At 52.3% G+C, this 12,289-nt stretch overlaps 27 non-coding genes across 27 annotated transcripts; 6 read left to right on the forward strand and 21 right to left on the reverse strand.

Annotated features, from left to right (window-relative positions):
* Positions 1 to 71: 71 nt before the first annotated feature.
* Positions 72 to 143, forward strand: Trnag-ucc. Its single transcript has one exon. It is a non-coding gene; the product is annotated as a tRNA-Gly (tRNA).
* Positions 144 to 418: 275 nt separating this feature from the next.
* Positions 419 to 500, reverse strand: Trnas-aga. Its single transcript has one exon. It is a non-coding gene; the product is annotated as a tRNA-Ser (tRNA).
* Positions 501 to 619: 119 nt separating this feature from the next.
* On the reverse strand, positions 620 to 692 carry Trnak-uuu. The gene has a single exon. It is a non-coding gene; the product is annotated as a tRNA-Lys (tRNA).
* Positions 693 to 988: 296 nt separating this feature from the next.
* Trnae-uuc lies at positions 989 to 1,060 on the reverse strand. Its single transcript has one exon. It is a non-coding gene; the product is annotated as a tRNA-Glu (tRNA).
* Positions 1,061 to 1,368: 308 nt separating this feature from the next.
* Trnam-cau lies at positions 1,369 to 1,441 on the reverse strand. Its single transcript has one exon. It is a non-coding gene; the product is annotated as a tRNA-Met (tRNA).
* A 971-nt stretch (positions 1,442 to 2,412) lies between these two features.
* On the forward strand, positions 2,413 to 2,484 carry Trnag-ucc. Its single transcript has one exon. It is a non-coding gene; the product is annotated as a tRNA-Gly (tRNA).
* A 275-nt stretch (positions 2,485 to 2,759) lies between these two features.
* Positions 2,760 to 2,841, reverse strand: Trnas-aga. The gene has a single exon. It is a non-coding gene; the product is annotated as a tRNA-Ser (tRNA).
* Positions 2,842 to 2,960: 119 nt separating this feature from the next.
* Positions 2,961 to 3,033, reverse strand: Trnak-uuu. Its single transcript has one exon. It is a non-coding gene; the product is annotated as a tRNA-Lys (tRNA).
* A 296-nt stretch (positions 3,034 to 3,329) lies between these two features.
* On the reverse strand, positions 3,330 to 3,401 carry Trnae-uuc. The gene has a single exon. It is a non-coding gene; the product is annotated as a tRNA-Glu (tRNA).
* Positions 3,402 to 3,709: 308 nt separating this feature from the next.
* On the reverse strand, positions 3,710 to 3,782 carry Trnam-cau. The gene has a single exon. It is a non-coding gene; the product is annotated as a tRNA-Met (tRNA).
* Positions 3,783 to 4,753: 971 nt separating this feature from the next.
* Positions 4,754 to 4,825, forward strand: Trnag-ucc. The gene has a single exon. It is a non-coding gene; the product is annotated as a tRNA-Gly (tRNA).
* Positions 4,826 to 5,100: 275 nt separating this feature from the next.
* Trnas-aga lies at positions 5,101 to 5,182 on the reverse strand. The gene has a single exon. It is a non-coding gene; the product is annotated as a tRNA-Ser (tRNA).
* A 139-nt stretch (positions 5,183 to 5,321) lies between these two features.
* On the reverse strand, positions 5,322 to 5,394 carry Trnak-uuu. Its single transcript has one exon. It is a non-coding gene; the product is annotated as a tRNA-Lys (tRNA).
* A 296-nt stretch (positions 5,395 to 5,690) lies between these two features.
* On the reverse strand, positions 5,691 to 5,762 carry Trnak-uuu. Its single transcript has one exon. It is a non-coding gene; the product is annotated as a tRNA-Lys (tRNA).
* A 308-nt stretch (positions 5,763 to 6,070) lies between these two features.
* Trnam-cau lies at positions 6,071 to 6,143 on the reverse strand. The gene has a single exon. It is a non-coding gene; the product is annotated as a tRNA-Met (tRNA).
* Positions 6,144 to 7,115: 972 nt separating this feature from the next.
* On the forward strand, positions 7,116 to 7,187 carry Trnag-ucc. The gene has a single exon. It is a non-coding gene; the product is annotated as a tRNA-Gly (tRNA).
* Positions 7,188 to 7,462: 275 nt separating this feature from the next.
* On the reverse strand, positions 7,463 to 7,544 carry Trnas-aga. The gene has a single exon. It is a non-coding gene; the product is annotated as a tRNA-Ser (tRNA).
* Positions 7,545 to 7,663: 119 nt separating this feature from the next.
* Positions 7,664 to 7,736, reverse strand: Trnak-uuu. The gene has a single exon. It is a non-coding gene; the product is annotated as a tRNA-Lys (tRNA).
* A 296-nt stretch (positions 7,737 to 8,032) lies between these two features.
* Positions 8,033 to 8,104, reverse strand: Trnae-uuc. The gene has a single exon. It is a non-coding gene; the product is annotated as a tRNA-Glu (tRNA).
* A 308-nt stretch (positions 8,105 to 8,412) lies between these two features.
* Positions 8,413 to 8,485, reverse strand: Trnam-cau. The gene has a single exon. It is a non-coding gene; the product is annotated as a tRNA-Met (tRNA).
* A 972-nt stretch (positions 8,486 to 9,457) lies between these two features.
* On the forward strand, positions 9,458 to 9,529 carry Trnag-ucc. Its single transcript has one exon. It is a non-coding gene; the product is annotated as a tRNA-Gly (tRNA).
* A 275-nt stretch (positions 9,530 to 9,804) lies between these two features.
* Positions 9,805 to 9,886, reverse strand: Trnas-aga. Its single transcript has one exon. It is a non-coding gene; the product is annotated as a tRNA-Ser (tRNA).
* Positions 9,887 to 10,005: 119 nt separating this feature from the next.
* Trnak-uuu lies at positions 10,006 to 10,078 on the reverse strand. Its single transcript has one exon. It is a non-coding gene; the product is annotated as a tRNA-Lys (tRNA).
* A 296-nt stretch (positions 10,079 to 10,374) lies between these two features.
* Positions 10,375 to 10,446, reverse strand: Trnae-uuc. The gene has a single exon. It is a non-coding gene; the product is annotated as a tRNA-Glu (tRNA).
* A 308-nt stretch (positions 10,447 to 10,754) lies between these two features.
* Trnam-cau lies at positions 10,755 to 10,827 on the reverse strand. Its single transcript has one exon. It is a non-coding gene; the product is annotated as a tRNA-Met (tRNA).
* A 972-nt stretch (positions 10,828 to 11,799) lies between these two features.
* Trnag-ucc lies at positions 11,800 to 11,871 on the forward strand. Its single transcript has one exon. It is a non-coding gene; the product is annotated as a tRNA-Gly (tRNA).
* Positions 11,872 to 12,146: 275 nt separating this feature from the next.
* Trnas-aga lies at positions 12,147 to 12,228 on the reverse strand. Its single transcript has one exon. It is a non-coding gene; the product is annotated as a tRNA-Ser (tRNA).
* Positions 12,229 to 12,289: the final 61 nt, after the last annotated feature.

A 12,289-nucleotide genomic window follows, 5' to 3' on the forward strand; every position in this document is an offset into this window, starting at 1 on the left:
GCTACCATCACCGTGGGCCGCTGCTGGCGGGCAGGAAGGCGACACAGCGGGGCGTTGCGAGCAGCGGCTGTGCGGTGGTGGTGTAATGGTGAGCATAGTTGCCTTCCAAGCAGTTGATCCGGGTTCGATTCCCGGCCACCGCAAGTGGCGCTAGTTTTTTTCGTATGAGTATGTGAGCCGCGTGCTGTTAAATGAAGGTTTTTTTCGTCGTAGCTCCACGCAGACCATCCTGTAGTATGTCCCGACTTGTCCCGACTTTGCTCGGCTGACGCGAAAGCTGACGCTTGGAATTCGCCCTTATCAAAAGGACAGGCACTATAAACGGCTGTGAGAGGCGAGGTGTGGAGAGGTACCAAAACGACAGGCAATCTGCGAAATTTTCTGCTCGTTGTTCTTAAACAAAAAAAGAAAAATCCGACGCAGTCGGTAGGACTCGAACCTACGCTCCCAGAGGGAATCTGATTTCTAGTCAGACGCCTTAACCACTCGGCCACGACTGCTCGTAACCCAAGTTTCCCTGGGTCTGCGCAGAATGTTGACAGGAAACGAACTCCGTGCACTGATTACGGCAGGGCTACCATCGCTACGAGACGAGCCATTACGGAAACGTTAAAATCTTCGCCCGGACAGGGACTTGAACCCTGGACCCTTAGGTTAAAAGCCTAATGCTCTACCGACTGAGCTATCTGGGCTCACGCTCGTTGTGGATGGAGCGGCTGCAAGCAATGTAAATAACTGGAACGCGTGTGTAGGCGTACTACGGTAATTTCTGGCTTCTGGCGCAACTGGCGACTTCACCGACTTCCCACTGACGCTGGTAGCAGCCCAACCACGGACCAGTGCCTCTTCTCCCTTTATTCCGGTGCCGACAGTAATTGCATCATGTGCCTGTTTTCCCCGATTACGTTCGGTCGAAGCTTCGGAAGGTGGGCGACAAACGACAGTTCGAAGGCCAAAACATGGAGCGTTGTGTGCGCAAAAACTTCCGTTCCGGTACCGGGAATCGAACCCGGGCCTCCTGGGTGAAAGCCAGGTATCCTAGCCACTAGACCACACCGGATTTGCTCGATAAGCGTGAGCTTTTCTCCGTCTCCTCTCGTATTTCGTGCTGAATCTGGACTCAGTGCAGTTCTCCGTTTGCGAGCATATTTGCGCCTACAGACTGGCATGGCGCACAGCCCGAAATTGACTATTCATTATTTTACTCCTAACAAGGGAAGAGAAAGATCAAAGTTGTACGTTGTCATAATTGGAAATAAACGTATTGACGCTGAGGCGTAGACTCCTTATGGATAACGAACGACAATTAAGTTCGTTCCCTAGCAACAGCAACGCCGTTAATTCAGCCATGATGTACAGCAAATTAAATGCCCCGGGTGAGGATCGAACTCACGACCTTAAGATTATGAGACTTACGCGCTACCTACTGCGCTACCGAGGCACGTTGCAAGTAACGTTACAGAAAACTTGGTAAGTCTCTCATATTAGAGATAGACAGTTCGCGCTTTCTCAAGAATCTGTTGTGTTGCTACACGTGCTTTCCCTACTTGCTAGATTAAACTGCTGCCGCAGCTTTTTCAACGGAACGCAGCACTGCCCGAGGTTACAGTACATCGCCCTTGCGGCACCTGAACACAGCGGCCTGTTGGGACAGGCCGACGTCAGAGTTCAGAAATAGCATGCGACCGTTCAAGTACGGTCTATTGCGTGCTGCGTGTATGGTTCCTCTCACAGCGAATCCTGCTATACATTCCTGAGGCTGACGCAGCTCAGGCGAGGAATCGGCGCGGCAGCATTATAGCGAGAACAGCAGAACGATGCACCGGCCGGGAATCGAACCCGGGCCGTCCGCATGCTAAGCGAGCATTCACCAATTTTTTTTTTTTTTTCTTCTCATTTCTTTCGTTGCATTTGTTGGGGGCGGACGTCCGATGGCGCCCGTTCAAGTTCATCGTTGACTCGGTCTTTTATTACAGAGGGCAGATAACTCTCAGACCGAACACGCTGAGCTATCGTGCCGGCAAGCCTTAAGATTATGAGACTTACGCGCTGCCTACTGCACTACTGAGGCACATGCCATTGAACCAGCGATGCTCGTCGAGCTGCCCGAGCACTTTTCTGCAGGGGAAAGTGGGATTGCCACCCAGCGACGTCGGATACAACCGAAAAAACTGCTACACACGCGGAGTGCTCCACTACACTGCCTTAAAACGAATGCTCATCTCTATCGTGTGAGTAACCTTGCGGCCGCGGCGACTAGTCTTGCCCAAAGACGCAGCGTGCGTGGAGGCGCTACCCGAATGCGTGTGGATGCACCCTCCTACCTCGAAAAGCGCCTGCAGCTACCATCACCGTGGGCCGCTGCTGGCGGGCAGGAAGGCGACACAGCGGGGCGTTGCGAGCAGCGGCTGTGCGGTGGTGGTGTAATGGTGAGCATAGTTGCCTTCCAAGCAGTTGATCCGGGTTCGATTCCCGGCCACCGCAAGTGGCGCTAGTTTTTTTCGTATGAGTATGTGAGCCGCGTGCTGTTAAATGAAGGTTTTTTTCGTCGTAGCTCCACGCAGACCATCCTGTAGTATGTCCCGACTTGTCCCGACTTTGCTCGGCTGACGCGAAAGCTGACGCTTGGAATTCGCCCTTATCAAAAGGACAGGCACTATAAACGGCTGTGAGAGGCGAGGTGTGGAGAGGTACCAAAACGACAGGCAATCTGCGAAATTTTCTGCTCGTTGTTCTTAAACAAAAAAAGAAAAATCCGACGCAGTCGGTAGGACTCGAACCTACGCTCCCAGAGGGAATCTGATTTCTAGTCAGACGCCTTAACCACTCGGCCACGACTGCTCGTAACCCAAGTTTCCCTGGGTCTGCGCAGAATGTTGACAGGAAACGAACTCCGTGCACTGATTACGGCAGGGCTACCATCGCTACGAGACGAGCCATTACGGAAACGTTAAAATCTTCGCCCGGACAGGGACTTGAACCCTGGACCCTTAGGTTAAAAGCCTAATGCTCTACCGACTGAGCTATCTGGGCTCACGCTCGTTGTGGATGGAGCGGCTGCAAGCAATGTAAATAACTGGAACGCGTGTGTAGGCGTACTACGGTAATTTCTGGCTTCTGGCGCAACTGGCGACTTCACCGACTTCCCACTGACGCTGGTAGCAGCCCAACAACGGACCAGTGCCTCTTCTCCCTTTATTCCGGTGCCGACAGTAATTGCATCATGTGCCTGTTTTCCCCGATTACGTTCGGTCGAAGCTTCGGAAGGTGGGCGACAAACGACAGTTCGAAGGCCAAAACATGGAGCGTTGTGTGCGCAAAAACTTCCGTTCCGGTACCGGGAATCGAACCCGGGCCTCCTGGGTGAAAGCCAGGTATCCTAGCCACTAGACCACACCGGATTTGCTCGATAAGCGTGAGCTTTTCTCCGTCTCCTCTCGTATTTCGTGCTGAATCTGGACTCAGTGCAGTTCTCCGTTTGCGAGCATATTTGCGCCTACAGACTGGCATGGCGCACAGCCCGAAATTGACTATTCATTATTTTACTCCTAACAAGGGAAGAGAAAGATCAAAGTTGTACGTTGTCATAATTGGAAATAAACGTATTGACGCTGAGGCGTAGACTCCTTATGGATAACGAACGACAATTAAGTTCGTTCCCTAGCAACAGCAACGCCGTTAATTCAGCCATGATGTACAGCAAATTAAATGCCCCGGGTGAGGATCGAACTCACGACCTTAAGATTATGAGACTTACGCGCTACCTACTGCGCTACCGAGGCATGTTGCAAGTAACGTTACAGAAAACTTGGTAAGTCTCTCATATTAGAGATAGACAGTTCGCGCTTTCTCAAGAATCTGTTGTGTTGCTACACGTGCTTTCCCTACTTGCTAGATTAAACTGCTGCCGCAGCTTTTTCAACGGAACGCAGCACTGCCCGAGGTTACAGTACATCGCCCTTGCGGCACCTGAACACAGCGGCCTGTTGGGACAGGCCGACGTCAGAGTTCAGAAATAGCATGCGACCGTTCAAGTACGGTCTATTGCGTGCTGCGTGTATGGTTCCTCTCACAGCGAATCCTGCTATACATTCCTGAGGCTGACGCAGCTCAGGCGAGGAATCGGCGCGGCAGCATTATAGCGAGAACAGCAGAACGATGCACCGGCCGGGAATCGAACCCGGGCCGTCCGCATGCTAAGCGAGCATTCACCAATTTTTTTTTTTTTTTCTTCTCATTTCTTTCGTTGCATTTGTTGGGGGCGGACGTCCGATGGCGCCCGTTCAAGTTCATCGTTGACTCGGTCTTTTATTACAGAGGGCAGATAACTCTCAGACCGAACACGCTGAGCTATCGTGCCGGCAAGCCTTAAGATTATGAGACTTACGCGCTGCCTACTGCACTACTGAGGCACATGCCATTGAACCAGCGATGCTCGTCGAGCTGCCCGAGCACTTTTCTGCAGGGGAAAGTGGGATTGCCACCCAGCGACGTCGGATACAACCGAAAAAACTGCTACACACGCGGAGTGCTCCACTACACTGCCTTAAAACGAATGCTCATCTCTATCGTGTGAGTAACCTTGCGGCCGCGGCGACTAGTCTTGCCCAAAGACGCAGCGTGCGTGGAGGCGCTACCCGAATGCGTGTGGATGCACCCTCCTACCTCGAAAAGCGCCTGCAGCTACCATCACCGTGGGCCGCTGCTGGCGGGCAGGAAGGCGACACAGCGGGGCGTTGCGAGCAGCGGCTGTGCGGTGGTGGTGTAATGGTGAGCATAGTTGCCTTCCAAGCAGTTGATCCGGGTTCGATTCCCGGCCACCGCAAGTGGCGCTAGTTTTTTTCGTATGAGTATGTGAGCCGCGTGCTGTTAAATGAAGGTTTTTTTCGTCGTAGCTCCACGCAGACCATCCTGTAGTATGTCCCGACTTGTCCCGACTTTGCTCGGCTGACGCGAAAGCTGACGCTTGGAATTCGCCCTTATCAAAAGGACAGGCACTATAAACGGCTGTGAGAGGCGAGGTGTGGAGAGGTACCAAAACGACAGGCAATCTGCGAAATTTTCTGCTCGTTGTTCTTAAACAAAAAAAGAAAAATCCGACGCAGTCGGTAGGACTCGAACCTACGCTCCCAGAGGGAATCTGATTTCTAGTCAGACGCCTTAACCACTCGGCCACGACTGCTCGTAACCCAAGTTTCCCTGGAATCGTGAAAAATCCAACCGGTCTGCGCAGAATGTTGACAGGAAACGAACTCCGTGCACTGATTACGGCAGGGCTACCATCGCTACGAGACGAGCCATTACGGAAACGTTAAAATCTTCGCCCGGACAGGGACTTGAACCCTGGACCCTTAGGTTAAAAGCCTAATGCTCTACCGACTGAGCTATCCGGGCTCACGCTCGTTGTGGATGGAGCGGCTGCAAGCAATGTAAATAACTGGAACGCGTGTGTAGGCGTACTACGGTAATTTCTGGCTTCTGGCGCAACTGGCGACTTCACCGACTTCCCACTGACGCTGGTAGCAGCCCAACAACGGACCAGTGCCTCTTCTCCCTTTATTCCGGTGCCGACAGTAATTGCATCATGTGCCTGTTTTCCCCGATTACGTTCGGTCGAAGCTTCGGAAGGTGGGCGACAAACGACAGTTCGAAGGCCAAAACATGGAGCGTTGTGTGCGCAAAAACTTCCGTTCCGGTACCGGGAATCGAACCCGGGCCTCCTGGGTAAAAGCCAGGTATCCTAGCCACTAGACCACACCGGATTTGCTCGATAAGCGTGAGCTTTTCTCCGTCTCCTCTCGTATTTCGTGCTGAATCTGGACTCAGTGCAGTTCTCCGTTTGCGAGCATATTTGCGCCTACAGACTGGCATGGCGCACAGCCCGAAATTGACTATTCATTATTTTACTCCTAACAAGGGAAGAGAAAGATCAAAGTTGTACGTTGTCATAATTGGAAATAAACGTATTGACGCTGAGGCGTAGACTCCTTATGGATAACGAATTACAATTAAGTTCGTTCCCTAGCAACAGCAACGCCGTTAATTCAGCCATGATGTACAGCAAATTAAATGCCCTGGGTGAGGATCGATCTCACGACCTTAAGATTATGAGACTTACGCGCTACCTACTGCGCTACCGAGGCACGTTGCAAGTAACGTTACAGAAAACTTGGTAAGTCTCTCATATTAGAGATAGACAGTTCGCGCTTTCTCAAGAATCTGTTGTGTTGCTACACGTGCTTTCCCTACTTGCTAGATTAAACTGCTGCCGCAGCTTTTTCAACGGAACGCAGCACTGCCCGAGGTTACAGTACATCGCCCTTGCGGCACCTGAACACAGCGGCCTGTTGGGACAGGCCGACGTCAGAGTTCAGAAATAGCATGCGACCGTTCAAGTACGGTCTATTGCGTGCTGCGTGTATGGTTCCTCTCACAGCGAATCCTGCTATACATTCCTGAGGCTGACGCAGCTCAGGCGAGGAATCGGCGCGGCAGCATTATAGCGAGAACAGCAGAACGATGCACCGGCCGGGAATCGAACCCGGGCCGTCCGCATGCTAAGCGAGCATTCACCAATTTTTTTTTTTTTTTTCTTCTCATTTCTTTCGTTGCATTTGTTGGGGGCGGACGTCCGATGGCGCCCGTTCAAGTTCATCGTTGACTCGGTCTTTTATTACAGAGGGCAGATAACTCTCAGACCGAACACGCTGAGCTATCGTGCCGGCAAGCCTTAAGATTATGAGACTTACGCGCTGCCTACTGCACTACTGAGGCACATGCCATTGAACCAGCGATGCTCGTCGAGCTGCCCGAGCACTTTTCTGCAGGGGAAAGTGGGATTGCCACCCAGCGACGTCGGATACAACCGAAAAAACTGCTACACACGCGGAGTGCTCCACTACACTGCCTTAAAACGAATGCTCATCTCTATCGTGTGAGTAACCTTGCGGCCGCGGCGACTAGTCTTGCCCAAAGACGCAGCGTGCGTGGAGGCGCTACCCGAATGCGTGTGGATGTGCCCTCCTACCTCGAAAAGCGCCTGCAGCTACTATCACCGTGGGCCGCTGCTGGCGGGCAGGAAGGCGACACAGCGGGGCGTTGCGAGCAGCGGCTGTGCGGTGGTGGTGTAATGGTGAGCATAGTTGCCTTCCAAGCAGTTGATCCGGGTTCGATTCCCGGCCACCGCAAGTGGCGCTAGTTTTTTTCGTATGAGTATGTGAGCCGCGTGCTGTTAAATGAAGGTTTTTTTCGTCGTAGCTCCACGCAGACCATCCTGTAGTATGTCCCGACTTGTCCCGACTTTGCTCGGCTGACGCGAAAGCTGACGCTTGGAATTCGCCCTTATCAAAAGGACAGGCACTATAAACGGCTGTGAGAGGCGAGGTGTGGAGAGGTACCAAAACGACAGGCAATCTGCGAAATTTTCTGCTCGTTGTTCTTAAACAAAAAAAGAAAAATCCGACGCAGTCGGTAGGACTCGAACCTACGCTCCCAGAGGGAATCTGATTTCTAGTCAGACGCCTTAACCACTCGGCCACGACTGCTCGTAACCCAAGTTTCCCTGGGTCTGCGCAGAATGTTGACAGGAAACGAACTCCGTGCACTGATTACGGCAGGGCTACCATCGCTACGAGACGAGCCATTACGGAAACGTTAAAATCTTCGCCCGGACAGGGACTTGAACCCTGGACCCTTAGGTTAAAAGCCTAATGCTCTACCGACTGAGCTATCCGGGCTCACGCTCGTTGTGGATGGAGCGGCTGCAAGCAATGTAAATAACTGGAACGCGTGTGTAGGCGTACTACGGTAATTTCTGGCTTCTGGCGCAACTGGCGACTTCACCGACTTCCCACTGACGCTGGTAGCAGCCCAACAACGGACCAGTGCCTCTTCTCCCTTTATTCCGGTGCCGACAGTAATTGCATCATGTGCCTGTTTTCCCCGATTACGTTCGGTCGAAGCTTCGGAAGGTGGGCGACAAACGACAGTTCGAAGGCCAAAACATGGAGCGTTGTGTGCGCAAAAACTTCCGTTCCGGTACCGGGAACCGAACCCGGGCCTCCTGGGTGAAAGCCAGGTATCCTAGCCACTAGACCACACCGGATTTGCTCGATAAGCGTGAGCTTTTCTCCGTCTCCTCTCGTATTTCGTGCTGAATCTGGACTCAGTGCAGTTCTCCGTTTGCGAGCATATTTGCGCCTACAGACTGGCATGGCGCACAGCCCGAAATTGACTATTCATTATTTTACTCCTAACAAGGGAAGAGAAAGATCAAAGTTGTACGTTGTCATAATTGGAAATAAACGTATTGACGCTGAGGCGTAGACTCCTTATGGATAACGAACGACAATTAAGTTCGTTCCCTAGCAACAGCAACGCCGTTAATTCAGCCATGATGTACAGCAAATTAAATGCCCTGGGTGAGGATCGAACTCACGACCTTAAGATTATGAGACTTACGCGCTACCTACTGCGCTACCGAGGCACGTTGCAAGTAACGTTACAGAAAACTTGGTAAGTCTCTCATATTAGAGATAGACAGTTCGCGCTTTCTCAAGAATCTGTTGTGTTGCTACACGTGCTTTCCCTACTTGCTAGATTAAACTGCTGCCGCAGCTTTTTCAACGGAACGCAGCACTGCCCGAGGTTACAGTACATCGCCCTTGCGGCACCTGAACACAGCGGCCTGTTGGGACAGGCCGACGTCAGAGTTCAGAAATAGCATGCGACCGTTCAAGTACGGTCTATTGCGTGCTGCGTGTATGGTTCCTCTCACAGCGAATCCTGCTATACATTCCTGAGGCTGACGCAGCTCAGGCGAGGAATCGGCGCGGCAGCATTATAGCGAGAACAGCAGAACGATGCACCGGCCGGGAATCGAACCCGGGCCGTCCGCATGCTAAGCGAGCATTCACCAATTTTTTTTTTTTTTTTCTTCTCATTTCTTTCGTTGCATTTGTTGGGGGCGGACGTCCGATGGCGCCCGTTCAAGTTCATCGTTGACTCGGTCTTTTATTACAGAGGGCAGATAACTCTCAGACCGAACACGCTGAGCTATCGTGCCGGCAAGCCTTAAGATTATGAGACTTACGCGCTGCCTACTGCACTACTGAGGCACATGCCATTGAACCAGCGATGCTCGTCGAGCTGCCCGAGCACTTTTCTGCAGGGGAAAGTGGGATTGCCACCCAGCGACGTCGGATACAACCGAAAAAACTGCTACACATGCGGAGTGCTCCACTACACTGCCTTAAAACGAATGCTCATCTCTATCGTGTGAGTAACCTTGCGGCCGCGGCGACTAGTCTTGCCCAAAGACGCAGCGTGCGTGGAGGCGCTACCCGAATGCGTGTGGATGCGCCCTCCTACCTCGAAAAGCGCCTGCAGCTACTATCACCGTGGGCCGCTGCTGGCGAGCAGGAAGGCGACACAGCGGGGCGTTGCGTGCAGCGGCTGTGCGGTGGTGGTGTAATGGTGAGCATAGTTGCCTTCCAAGCAGTTGATCCGGGTTCGATTCCCGGCCACCGCAAGTGGCGCTAGTTTTTTTCGTATGAGTATGTGAGCCGCGTGCTGTTAAATGAAGGTTTTTTTCGTCGTAGCTCCACGCAGACCATCCTGTAGTATGTCCCGACTTGTCCCGACTTTGCTCGGCTGACGCGAAAGCTGACGCTTGGAATTCGCCCTTATCAAAAGGACAGGCACTATAAACGCCTGTGAGAGGCGAGGTGTGGAGAGGTACCAAAACGACAGGCAATCTGCGAAATTTTCTGCTCGTTGTTCTTAAACAAAAAAAGAAAAATCCGACGCAGTCGGTAGGACTCGAACCTACGCTCCCAGAGGGAATCTGATTTCTAGTCAGACACCTTAACCACTCGGCCACGACTGCTCGTAACCCAAGTTTCCCTGGGTCTGCGCAGAATGTTGACAGGAAACGAACTCCGTGCACTGATTACGGCAGGGCTACCATCGCTACGAGACGAGCCATTACGGAAACGTTAAAATCTTCGCCCGGACAGGGACTTGAACCCTGGACCCTTAGGTTAAAAGCCTAATGCTCTACCGACTGAGCTATCCGGGCTCACGCTCGTTGTGGATGGAGCGGCTGCAAGCAATGTAAATAACTGGAACGCGTGTGTAGGCGTACTACGGTAATTTCTGGCTTCTGGCGCAACTGGCGACTTCACCGACTTCCCACTGACGCTGGTAGCAGCCCAACAACGGACCAGTGCCTCTTCTCCCTTTATTCCGGTGCCGACAGTAATTGCATCATGTGCCTGTTTTCCCCGATTACGTTCGGTCGAAGCTTCGGAAGGTGGGCGACAAACGACAGTTCGAAGGCCAAAACATGGAGCGTTGTGTGCGCAAAAACTTCCGTTCCGGTACCGGGAATCGAACCCGGGCCTCCTGGGTGAAAGCCAGGTATCCTAGCCACTAGACCACACCGGATTTGCTCGATAAGCGTGAGCTTTTCTCCGTCTCCTCTCGTATTTCGTGCTGAATCTGGACTCAGTGCAGTTCTCCGTTTGCGAGCATATTTGCGCCTACAGACTGGCATGGCGCACAGCCCGAAATTGACTATTCATTATTTTACTCCTAACAAGGGAAGAGAAAGATCAAAGTTGTACGTTGTCATAATTGGAAATAAACGTATTGACGCTGAGGCGTAGACTCCTTATGGATAACGAATTACAATTAAGTTCGTTCCCTAGCAACAGCAACGCCGTTAATTCAGCCATGATGTACAGCAAATTAAATGCCCTGGGTGAGGATCGAACTCACGACCTTAAGATTATGAGACTTACGCGCTACCTACTGCGCTACCGAGGCACGTTGCAAGTAACGTTACAGAAAACTTGGTAAGTCTCTCATATTAGAGATAGACAGTTCGCGCTTTCTCAAGAATCTGTTGTGTTGCTACACGTGCTTTCCCTACTTGCTAGATTAAACTGCTGCCGCAGCTTTTTCAACGGAACGCAGCACTGCCCGAGGTTACAGTACATCGCCCTTGCGGCACCTGAACACAGCGGCCTGTTGGGACAGGCCGACGTCAGAGTTCAGAAATAGCATGCGACCGTTCAAGTACGGTCTATTGCGTGCTGCGTGTATGGTTCCTCTCACAGCGAATCCTGCTATACATTCCTGAGGCTGACGCAGCTCAGGCGAGGAATCGGCGCGGCAGCATTATAGCGAGAACAGCAGAACGATGCACCGGCCGGGAATCGAACCCGGGCCGTCCGCATGCTAAGCGAGCATTCACCAATTTTTTTTTTTTTTTTCTTCTCATTTCTTTCGTTGCATTTGTTGGGGGCGGACGTCCGATGGCGCCCGTTCAAGTTCATCGTTGACTCGGTCTTTTATTACAGAGGGCAGATAACTCTCAGACCGAACACGCTGAGCTATCGTGCCGGCAAGCCTTAAGATTATGAGACTTACGCGCTGCCTACTGCACTACTGAGGCACATGCCATTGAACCAGCGATGCTCGTCGAGCTGCCCGAGCACTTTTCTGCAGGGGAAAGTGGGATTGCCACCCAGCGACGTCGGATACAACCGAAAAAACTGCTACACACGCGGAGTGCTCCACTACACTGCCTTAAAACGAATGCTCATCTCTATCGTGTGAGTAACCTTGCGGCCGCGGCGACTAGTCTTGCCCAAAGACGCAGCGTGCGTGGAGGCGCTACCCGAATGCGTGTGGATGTGCCCTCCTACCTCGAAAAGCGCCTGCAGCTACTATCACCGTGGGCCGCTGCTGGCGGGCAGGAAGGCGACACAGCGGGGCGTTGCGACCAGCGGCTGTGCGGTGGTGGTGTAATGGTGAGCATAGTTGCCTTCCAAGCAGTTGATCCGGGTTCGATTCCCGGCCACCGCAAGTGGCGCTAGTTTTTTTCGTATGAGTATGTGAGCCGCGTGCTGTTAAATGAAGGTTTTTTTCGTCGTAGCTCCACGCAGACCATCCTGTAGTATGTCCCGACTTGTCCCGACTTTGCTCGGCTGACGCGAAAGCTGACGCTTGGAATTCGCCCTTATCAAAAGGACAGGCACTATAAACGGCTGTGAGAGGCGAGGTGTGGAGAGGTACCAAAACGACAGGCAATCTGCGAAATTTTCTGCTCGTTGTTCTTAAACAAAAAAAGAAAAATCCGACGCAGTCGGTAGGACTCGAACCTACGCTCCCAGAGGGAATCTGATTTCTAGTCAGACGCCTTAACCACTCGGCCACGACTGCTCGTAACCCAAGTTTCCCTGGGTCTGCGCAGAATGTTGACAGGAAACGAACTCCGTGCACT

This window comes from Schistocerca piceifrons, unplaced genomic scaffold (genome assembly GCF_021461385.2).
Source record: "Schistocerca piceifrons isolate TAMUIC-IGC-003096 unplaced genomic scaffold, iqSchPice1.1 HiC_scaffold_1040, whole genome shotgun sequence".
In the NCBI taxonomy this organism is placed as follows: Eukaryota; Metazoa; Arthropoda; class Insecta; order Orthoptera; family Acrididae; genus Schistocerca; species Schistocerca piceifrons.